The following is an 11,700-nucleotide window of genomic DNA, read 5'->3' as shown; positions in this document are numbered from 1 at the left end:
GCACAACCGACTTCACCACTTACGACTGTTATCCAATATCTGATTCATTTTATCCAATTTTCAAAACCACTCTTACCTATCTCTTTTTCAAACAATTCTATCACATCACACTTTCCAAAAAAAATTCTGCCTTAATCATATTTTAGGGATAGGTATTTTCAGAAGTTACTTTTACCCAAAATATAATTCAACCAAACATTTTTAAATACAGGGGATACGTAACTTAAAACATTCTGTTCCACTACACTTTTTAAATAAACAATTACTCATATATACTGAATCATAAAAGATTTGTTCAGGGGTACTTGACTTAATACGCTTTAACAATTATTACGCGACGGCTTTGAACCGACCTGGATGTTCGGGCTTTCGATTGGGACTACAAAACTGAAATATCCTAAATTAGGCAACCAAATATGCTTGACATATCCTTGCTAAAAATCTACTCATATGTTTGATAAGTGGATTTTATATCTACTTGGAATGCTTCATTCCAAGCTTAAGTTGATGTTTTGGACTCAAGTTGTTGGTATTTTTGATGTGTTTTTGTGTTATTACATTTCAGGCATTAGTTAAAGGAAGAAAGAAGTTTTTCAAAGAATTATGCTGAAAAAAGATCAGAATGGGAATCCTAGGCCATTCTCAAGTTGTAGAAAATCTCGTTAGCTTCGCGTGGGCGGTTAAATCGCCTAATTTTGACGAGCAAAACTCAAGATACGGCCAAAAGAAGAAATGTCATAAATTTTCCAAAAGGCCAGCGCGGCCGCGCCAGAACCAGCGCGCCTGCACCGCTGAAATCACTATTTCGGCGCGGCTGCGGCCGAAAATAGCGCGCTCGCGCCCAGTTTCTGCCCCAGAATCCAGATTTAAGTCGAAATTGATGATTTTAAGAGTCCTGGTCATCCTGGAGCCTATATATACCAATAAAAAGATTTTTTTAACAAGGAGGCCTATGAGAGAAATAAGAAGACCTAGAGAGCACGAGATGGCTACGGAGAAGAATACTTTTTTTTTCTTTAATATAGTTGATACTTGGATGCTCGTTTTTGATTTGTCTTTGAACCCTAGTACTCTTATATTGTTTATTATCATGCATTCCATGGAACCCATGGTGACGATGAGTTCGGTTATAAACTAATCGTTATCATGGGGTTCTAACGGATTTACTTATGGGTTTCTATAGTTAATTTGTTTCAATATCTTGGTGTGTGGTGATTGATTGATATCCTAGTATTGGTTGTGCTTATTCGTCTTATGTGCATAGCTAACATATAAGATAGCGTGTTAATCTCTATTGAAGCAAAAGTGAATATAGAGATTTAGAACTTGCCATGCTAGTATAGGTTCATGTATGTGTTATACATGATTAGTAAGTAATTTTAACCATCTTACTTGCCCTATGTAATCAAGATAGATAACCTGCACATTAAACCGTTATGTTGTCAAATTCTATAGACATATAGGGTCTCAACATAATTGGTGTATATTCAGCTTCTATCTCTTTTGTGGATGTCTGGTAGTAAGGTATTCGTATGATGAAAGTTGGTGATTACTAGTTTCGTGTTATCTGATTAATTTTCATCACCATTGCATTCCAAGGTTAAGAATAATGACTTTGAATGAAGTAGTAATGAAGTTAGAATCCCATATTTGTCTCATATAGTTAATTCAAACCTCAATTCTCTTAGTTAATATTAGTTAGTTAATTCTTAGTTATAATCAAAACCCAAATTGTTAATTGTCTTAGCATTGATCGATAGCCATATCATTGTTGCATAAGTGCATAGATTGAAGTTAACCTAAACCAGTCTCTATTGGAACGAACTAAAAAGAATTCTATATTACTTGTGAATGCGTATATTTGCGTGAATATTAGCGCGTGTTCAGCCCTAACAAGTTTTTGGCGCCGCTGCCGGGGACTCGGTGTTAATTTTTAGTTTATGTGCTTGTCATCAGTGGTCATTAAAGTTCACCGACTCAGATTCTTTTACTTTCACGGTTTATTTGTTTGTGTTTTAGGTACTCATTACTATGGGAGATCCAGCAGCACTAACGAAAGCATTGATGAATTTTTCTCAACCCAAGATCAATTACATTTAATCTAGCATTGTCAGGCCAGCGATCACAGCTAATACCTTTGAGATCAAGCCTGGAATAATTTAGATGGTATAGAATTCAGTTCAGTTTGGGGGTGTTCCAATGGAAAATCCCAATACGCACATTAGGGATTTTATAGAGATCTGCGACACCTTCAGGTTCAATGCTGTTTCTGAAGATGCTATAAAGCTGAGGCTTTTCCCATTCTCTCTGAGGGATAAAGCTAAATGCTGGTTACATTCTCTACTAACAGGTTCTATCACCACTTGGGTGGATTTTGCTTAAATTTTTCTTACTAAATTCTTCCCTTTGGCGAAGACAACTGCAATCAGAAACGCTCTTACTCAATTTGCACAGCAAACGGGAGAATCTTTGTATGAAGCATGGGAGCTCTACAAGGAGATGCTTAGGAAGTGTCCTCATCATGGAATTCCTGATTGGATGATCATCAATTACTTCTATAACGTGTTGGGAGCACAGTCAAGACCCATGCTCGACGCAACATCAGGTGGAGCATTATGCGCAAAGAAGTATGAGGAAGCTTATGATCTAATTAAACTAATGGCTACTAATGAATATCAGTATCCAACTCAGAGATTGCCACAGGGCAAGGTAATATGAGTTCTGGAAGTGGATACAACTACAGCTATCACTGCTCAACTAAAAGTGCTGTCTATGAAGATCGATTCTCTAGCTAACTATGGTGTTAAGCAGATAAGTAGTGTTTTGTGAGCTGTGTGCAGGTTCGCATGCGACGGAGCAATACGCTATAACTAGTGAATTAACTCAGAGTATGAGTAACTTTTAGAGATCACAGCAACTAGTTCCAAACACTTATCATCTTGATAACAGGAATCATCTTAACTTCTGCTGGAGCAACAATCAGAATGTGGTATAACAGCCTTATCAGCAGTTTGGATCCAATCAATTCAATCCTCCTGGTTTTCAGCAACAGTATGCACCAATACAACTCCAACTACAACAATACCCGCATGGAAGTGTCGGTCAATTTTCTAATGAAAAATATGAATTGGAGGAGTTGAGGCTTATGTGCAAAAACCAGGCTCTTATATGCAAAAGCTAGGCTGAGTATATCAAGAATCTGGAGAATCAAATTAGGCAGATTTCCAATGTTGTGTTGAATCGACAACCTAGTACACTCCCTAGTGATACAAAAGCCAATCCAGGCAAGAGGGAAGTCGAAGAACAGGTGAACGCAATCACATTTAGGCTTGGAAAGGTCCCGAACCCCCAAATTCAGCAAGATGAAGATTCTGAAAATTCTGTCTAGAATGCAGGTGCGTATGCATCCTTATCAATTCCAGAAAATGAGATTGTAGCTGAAACAGTGGTGCTGAAGGATGCTAAGGTGGAAACTAGGAAGAAAGTTGTTGCCAACATTCCTCCTGAGGGTAATATAGGGGAAAAACAGTTCTATCCTCCACCTCCTTTTCCTAAAAGGTTGTAAAAGCAGAAGTTGGATAAGTAATTTGCTAGGTTTTTGGAAGTTTTCAAGAAACTTCACATCAACATACCTTTCGTTGAAGCTCTTGAACAGATGCCTAGCTATGCAAAGTTTATGAAAGGTATTCTCACTCGTAAATTGAAGCTCGATGACTTAGAGACCATTGCTCTAACGGAGGAATGTAGTGTTGTGCTGTAACAGAAGTTGCCTCCAAAGTTTAAAGATCCTCGAAGCTTCACTATTCCTTGCACCATCCGAAACTTGTAGTTCGACAAGTGTTCATGTGATTTGGAAGCTAGCATCAATTTGATGCCATTATCTATCTTCAAGAAGCTTGGTCTACCTGATCCGAAGCCGATATATATGTCCTTGCAGTTGGCCGATCGTTCTATTACATATCCACGAGGCATTGTGGATGATGTGCTGGTCAAGGTGGAAAAACTTATCTTTCCTGATGACTTTGTAATTCTTGACTTTGAGGAGGATAAGAAGATTCCCATTATCTTGGGGAGACCATTCTTAGCTAATGGCCGGACAATGATTGATATGCAAAAAGGAGAGCTTACAATGAAGGTTCACGATCAAAAGGTCACTTTTAAGGTGTTCAAGGAAATAAAGTTACCCACAGCTAAAGATGAATGTTTTAAAGTAGAGTGGGTCTACTATGTAGTGAATTCGAAGCTTGAGCAATTGCCGAAGTCAGATACCTTAGAGAGATCCTTAACATGAGAGTTTGATAGTAAAGATAAAGAAGGGGAAGAACAACTACATGTTTTGAATGTACCTCCATAGAAGAGGAAGTTGGATATGCCATTCGATTCTCTTGGGTTAGCAGATATCAAACTTTCTCAGGAGCCTCTCGAACCGTCAATTGAAGAAGCTCCCACACCTGAGCTCATGTAACACCCCCAAATCCGGGGTCGGGGATTCGGGTTGTCACGAGTTCCATTTCCTATAATAATACTTAACCTTAACAATCAACCAACTGCTGCGTATTGTGACCCCCCAATACACACACACCACAAGTTATAGTCTCAGAGATGAATACCAAAAATAACACAAGTCATTTTACTCCATAATTGTAAACCATTTCACTTCAAAAGGGTTTCTGAATAATTTACATATTCTTTGCCATTATTACAATTCATAATATACATAAGTCTGGTTCATCAATAGTTGAAAGCCTAGCCTATTGGTAGTTCCTACCTCAGCTACGGCGACATCAACGCTTCCAGAAAACCGCGGAACGTTTCCTAACCGCTTGCGAATTGAAAGTTTGGTCCTGTTCATCTTTTCTATCTGTCGTTGTGTGATGAAAGAAGAAAGCAAGGGTGAGCAACAAGCCCACCGAAATAGTGTGTATAATAATTAACAATATATGAGCATTCTCATAGTATTCATGAAAGTATTGGTCAAGAAGAAATGAACCAAGTTGATATCTTAACGCGACCAAGTCGCAAAATATTCAGTATATATACATATATACTTTTCACAATCTTTGAAATCCTCTGACATGTGTAATATACACAGAGTTCCAGTTTATAACTGTATAAAAAAAATATCGTTGCAAGGTGATCTCATATATCTAACCTTGTCTCAACATTTTTCTGAAAATCTTTGTCATTCATAAGATAATCATTCACTGGATATAAGTTGAAAAGATGAAGTTGTAAGATACTCCAATATACTTATATATTTTCCGAATACTACTTGAACCACCACCATTCAAGGTATAAATAGTTTTGAAAGTTCATCACATAGATGAGACTACAAGATAAGACTTGAATAGATTCAATCCTTGAAATGTGTTTAAAAGAAATGAAGTTACGAGATACTTCATTTGAGGGAAACATCATTATAACCGTTTGACCCTGTCAATGCCTCAGCAATCACCCGTCCGTAGCCTTTCGATCCAATGCTCCGGGTAGTGTTGCAGAAATATCCAAACTGGATGATGAACTCATTACGGGAGTTTGCCGCGCCAGGAAGACCACTTCAGATGATCAGTCGTAGTAATGCAACCCCATCATTTTCTACATGTAGAGGAGAACATGTCGGATTTACTTGTCAACCGAACACTGGACTCCTAAGGAATGAACCATCTTAGCGGAACTTCCAGGCCATTTGGGCCAATATAATAAGGCTGGGTCGGCGCCACTCGACCACTTACGCCACTCCTAGTTCAGATGAAATCCATAACCCTGAAACGTAAAGCTTGTTCTCCGTTTCCCCAAGTAGATATACTTATACGAAAGTACTACCTTTATTTGAATAATCAAAAGTAAGTTTGATTATCGATACATTATTCTCTAATAAAATAAAGAATATTAATTAGTAAATAATCGGAGTCATAAGTCCTCAAATGAATATTCAAATAATATTCATTAAATAGAATAAACAGAGTTATAAGTCCTCGAATGAATATTCAAATAATACTCATTAAATAAAATAAAGTTATCGACTAAACCTTATTTGATTAATAGTTTTGAAAACTATATCTTATATATATATAAATATATATATGTTATACTCGGGAATATCGACTCCCAGTTTTTAGAAAATGTTCACCTTTGGGTTCCTTATACTAAGGGTATACGCAACTACTGCTTATCTCTAGCATAGGTATTATGCAACTATAAGCATTGAAATCAACAGATAGATAACCAGATTACGAAACAGACATGCATATATATACCATATTAGCATGCTTCAATATATCGCAAAATTTGCTAATTAACCAACATGCATCTATCACAAGATAATGCATATACATATATACATCACAACAACAGTATAACGGGTAGAAAACTTGCCTGAGCGACTGGGGGTGATAAAAGGCTTGGGACGAGTCTGGTAACCTATAAACAACATATAAGTTGGAATTAACCAAAGTCTCTTATGAATCTATACTTTAACCAATTAGACCCTAACGTTCGCTTTTGCGCTTAACAATTCACTTAAGTTGCTCGAGTACCCTCGGCTCCACCATTTTTTATAAATTAACCATTAAGAGTTTTAAGGCGATTCTTTTGCGAATACCTTACCAACTGCCTAATCCACTTTACATAAATGTTTCATACTCCAATTAGTCATTTAAGGTCTTTAACCAATATTTCAAAGTAATGCGAGGGGTAATGGTTCGGTCGCGAAGCGTCGTTACTTAAAATAGTCGTTTCTCCTAAACCGTACATCGGATTCAAACGAACTGTAATAACCCCAAAATTTTGAAATTTTTGTAACCCTTATGAATAGTGTTTTTGCTGATATTTCTGAACAAGAAAACTTTTCATGCCACACTATGTAGGGTTTCTTTTATGGGTATTCTGAGATTTTATTTGTACTCTATATGGTATATAGGTGTATGTAAAGATCGTCAGAATCCAAATCCGAACACTTTGATTTTTCCCAAAAATCCACCAGATACGGAAAGAATTGAGTATAAGGTAACAGGATGAAAAGGATTTAAATTCAAGGATTTTAATAAGAGGATCATAAAAAGGAATATAATGTATTGAGAAAGGTTAAGGGAACCTAAGTAATAAGATCCCGGGTATGATCCCTCAAACGATAAACGAAAACGAAAGTTAAGCGAACCGTATAACAGATCAGCGGTCATTAGCCAAGTAATTAGAAGCTAATCAAAGAGATTAGAGGGGATGATGTCATCCAACCAATGAGAAGAGGACAAAGGAGGGAGGGTGACATCACATGATGACATAAGCATGACACAAGGGAAGGAATTGTTGGATGATTGTGAACCACACAATAATTACCATGGTAAAAAGGTAAGAAATCAAAACAAAACAAATCAAAAAAATCAACCAACCAAAACAAATCAAATCAAAACACAAAATCATTTCTTTCTTCAACCAAGGAGCTCTCGGCTTTTCTTCATTTCAAGACGAAGAAATTTCAAAAATCAAGTTCCAAGCTTCCTTAATTGGTAAGATAATTATCTAGTACTCCTTATGCATAGATATGGCTATCCTATAAGTTTAAGCCTCCAATTCATTCTCAATCTCTTCCAAGAAATCAATGAAGAAGATAATGAATAGTGATTTCAAGATTTTTAACTTGATTTTTCTTGTTTTTCCTTTAAGATCCAAGCATCCCTAAGACATCTCAAGGCTTCTTAAGGCTTCCTAGCTACTCCAATCACTTCAAGGAAGGTATAACATCTCCAAACCCTAGCTTTACTTTGTATATTAGGATGATTTTGATTGTTATGGTATAAGAGTAGCTTGATGCTTGCATATTTAGAGTTTGGGTTGGAGTTGTGGTAAATTGGATGTTGAAATCTTATTGATTGGTTAAAGGACTTAAGTATAGTTTAAATTCAAGTTTAAGAATAAGTATAAATTGTTAATTTTGATTTGATTGGGGCTGTTATGATGTAGTGTGGATGGATTTTGGTTGTATAAATGAATTGGGATTGATTGGTGGTTGATTTGGAATGGTATAAATTTGGGAAATCGCGTAAAATAGCCGTCGTAATGTCCCATTTACTTTAGACTGCTTTTGTTCATAACTTTAGGACCCGATAACTCCCTCCTAGGTTTCGACCATTGCCGTTTTTAGATAGTTCATGTTACGAGCTTCGTTTTGATATGTGGTTCGTTTGATTCCGATGTACGGTTTAGGAGAAACGACCGTTTTAAGTAACGACATTTCGCGAACGAACCAATACCCCTCGCCTTACTTTGAAACATAGGTTAAAGATCTTAAAGGACTAATTAGAGTATGAAACAATTATGTAAAGTGTAATAGGCAGTTAGTAAGACACTCGCGAAAGAATCGCCTTAAAACTCGTAATGGTTAATTTATTAAAAATGGTGGAGCCGAGGGTACTCGAGCGACTTAAGAGAATCAGTAAGCGCAAAGGGAGCGTTAGAGTCTAATTTGGTTAAAGTATAGATTTACAAGTGACTTTAGTTTAATTCCAACTTACATGTTGTTTATAGGTTACCAGACTCGTCCCGAGCCATTTGTAACCCCCAGTCGCTCAGGCAAGTTTTCTACCCGTATAACTGTTGTTGTGATGTATATGTGTATATGCATGATCTTGTGATAAATGCATATTTGATTATTAGCAAATTCTTGCGATATATTGTAGCATGTGATATGGTATATATGCATGCCTGTTTCGTATTTATGATTTATATATATGTTGGTTCAAATGCTTATTAGTCGCATAATACCTATGCTAGAGATAAGCAGTATTTGAGTTTACCCTTAGTATAGGGGATCAAAAGGTGAACTTTTTCTAAAACCGGAAGAAGAGGCTCTCGAGTATTATATATATATATATATATGAATAGTTTTTAAAACTATTAATCGAATAAGGTTTATTCGATAACTTTATATTATTTAATGAATATTACTTAAATATTCATTCGAGGACTTATGACTCAGTTTATATTATTTAATGAATATTACTTGAATATTCATTCGAGAACTTATGACTCACTTTATATTATTTAATGAATATTACTTGAATATTCATTCGAGGACTTATGACTCACTTTATATTATTTAATGAATATTACTTGAATATTCATTCGAGGACTTATGACTCACTTTATATTATTTAATGAATATTACTTGAATATTCATTCGAGGACTTATGACTCACTTTATATTATTTAATGAATATTACTTGAATATTCATTCGAGGACAGATGACTCTGCTTATATTATTTAATTGAATATTATTTGAATATTCATATGAGGACCTATGACTCCGATTATTTTCTGAAATGTATACTTTATTTTACTAAAGAATAAGGTGTCGATAATCAAACTTATTTTTGATTATTCAAATAAAGATAGTACTTTCGTATAAGTATATCTTTGGTTATTTAATACTCATTTCAAGTATAGGTTTTACAACTTCTACTTCATTTATTCGTATAAAGATTATTCTTTATGGGAATATTATTTAAATAATAATATTCAGATATTTTCTAATATATTGGGACTGATTTACTTTATTAAATCAGCATTACTCCAAACACTCTTTAAAGTGTTTTCGAGTCTTTAAAATGATTTTTAAAAGTTAGAACGGATCCCAAAACTTATTTTTATATATTTAAGATCTTCCTTTTTAAAGGGGATTTAAATACTCGCTCAAAACTAGAGGGATCCGGCTTTGTGGTGTATTTTATATTCGCAACAAGGTTGCGCTTTTGGTAAATGAATTGATTACTTACCCAACATTCGGGAAGTAAGTCCATCTATCGAGTCGGCATAAGCAACATGGGCTCAGTGGGCGTCCATGATAGTGTAAGTGGCTCAGTGGGAGTCCATCAAATGCGTAAGTGGCTGAGTGGCAGTCCAGCATAAGGTCCTATTACGACCAGGGTGATGACTAGTGGGGAATTCGTCCATCTAATAGTAGAAAAGGTTACTTATTGATATCTTTGCCTGATCAGCAAGATATCGGGTTTATGCCACAATTCTTTTTCCTTCCAAAAAAATTTATTGGATGTTAAAACTCTGTTCATACCTTACATGACAGAGGTTTCCAGGAACTGTATAAAGAAGGTATATATGTGGATATATATATCGGAACTTAATGAAGTATATCATAGCTTCATTTCCTTCAATAATACTGCAAAGATTTAATCTATTCAAATCTTGTCTCGTAGTCTCATCTATGTGATGAACTGTCGAAAGCTCATTATACTTTGAACAGTGGTAGTTCAAGTAGCTTTATAAATGATATAAGTATAGTGAAGTATTTGGTAACTTCATCCCTTGTTTTTGCTTATATCCAGTAAGTAATTATCTTACACTTGATAAAGGATTCTAGTAAGTTATCCATTTAGATACTTGCATTATTGTTTACACTATATATTATCTTGCGAGCTGTAATGCTCACTCTTGCCTTATTTCTTCATCACACGACAACAGTTAGGAAAGATGGCCAGACTCAAGCAAACCCAGCGCAACAGCGTGGGAAGCGCCCCGCGCCTTCCCGTTGAGATCATAGCTGCTATAGCTGCAGAGGTAGATCTATCTGTAGATCAGACCTTCTACTTTTGGGAATCAATTATGTATAATTATAACTTGTGGCAGATAATGGAAATTAATTGTAAACTTATCAAGTAATCATTTTGGGTTGTAATAACTTTTAAATTATGGATTCAAAGACTTGTACTTATTTCAATTTCATCTCTGAGACTATAACGGGTTGTGGTGTGTGTTAGTGTGGGGTCATAGCATAAGGTTAATTATTATTAATTAAGTGAAGTGATATTGTGGAAAGAAAGACCGTGACGACCCGGATCCCTGACCCCGGATCTGGGGGTGTTACAGAAATGGTATCAGAGCTAAGCGTTATAAACCTCAGAGATGATGCGACGATATAATAATAAACTCACAAAGATAATAAGAACTCTTGCCAAGTTCATGGTCGGACTACTTAAAGTAGCGCTGACAGTTAAAACCCTTACGGGAACCCTTATAAGTATCATGATAGTAACTTAGCTCGTTTAATGTGTAGGCGTATGAGATAGAGGACCCTGAGATGTTCGAGCGTGAGCATGATGAGGCACTGCTAGATGTCGAGGATCAGGAGGAGCCTGAAATGGAGGAGGATCAGGAGGACCCCTCAGAGGAGTGAGAGACAGAGGTCATTGCTATTTCAGATGAGGAGGACCCGGATGAGGTCCCAGTAGCTGAGGAGCGTGTCGGAGCTATGGTAGTGTACACTGGTACCCCTTTACCCACACTTCCGGTGGTCAGAGCTCCTACCCCTCCACCACTATCTTGGATCCCCTATGATGACAGCTCAGAGACCCATACTTCCGAGCCTAGGAAGACCGAGGAGTCACCCCCAGCGGCTCCAGATTCACCACCTCTCGACCCTGCCCATAGGCAGTCTTTGTTAGCCCACGGCTATGTTCAGGATGTACTGAGGACCCGAGTGGCTGTTGCTGAGGCCCGGCTAGATGAGGCCAGGAGGGAGTTGGATGTGGAGAGGGCGGGTAAGCGTACCCGAGCTTATGAGACTAGGGCTGCTATACCCCGATCCTTGAGGAGGGAGCTGACGGGGATAGAGCTCACGTCCCGACCAAGACTCAGATCGCTCCATGGGGACAGGCATGGTAGGATCTCTAGGCGGCAGGCCGACTATA

General features: G+C 36.9%; 1 non-coding gene across 1 annotated transcript; it reads right to left on the bottom strand.

Annotated features, from left to right (window-relative positions):
* Positions 1-2,421: 2,421 nt before the first annotated feature.
* LOC141681986 (small nucleolar RNA R71) lies at positions 2,422-2,528 on the bottom strand. Its single transcript, XR_012559390.1, has one exon. It is a non-coding gene; the product is annotated as a small nucleolar RNA R71 (small nucleolar RNA).
* Positions 2,529-11,700: the final 9,172 nt, after the last annotated feature.

This window comes from Apium graveolens, chromosome 8 (assembly GCF_009905375.1).
Source record: "Apium graveolens cultivar Ventura chromosome 8, ASM990537v1, whole genome shotgun sequence".
In the NCBI taxonomy this organism is placed as follows: Eukaryota; Viridiplantae; Streptophyta; class Magnoliopsida; order Apiales; family Apiaceae; genus Apium; species Apium graveolens.
This window is presented reverse-complemented; position numbering and strand designations above follow the sequence as displayed.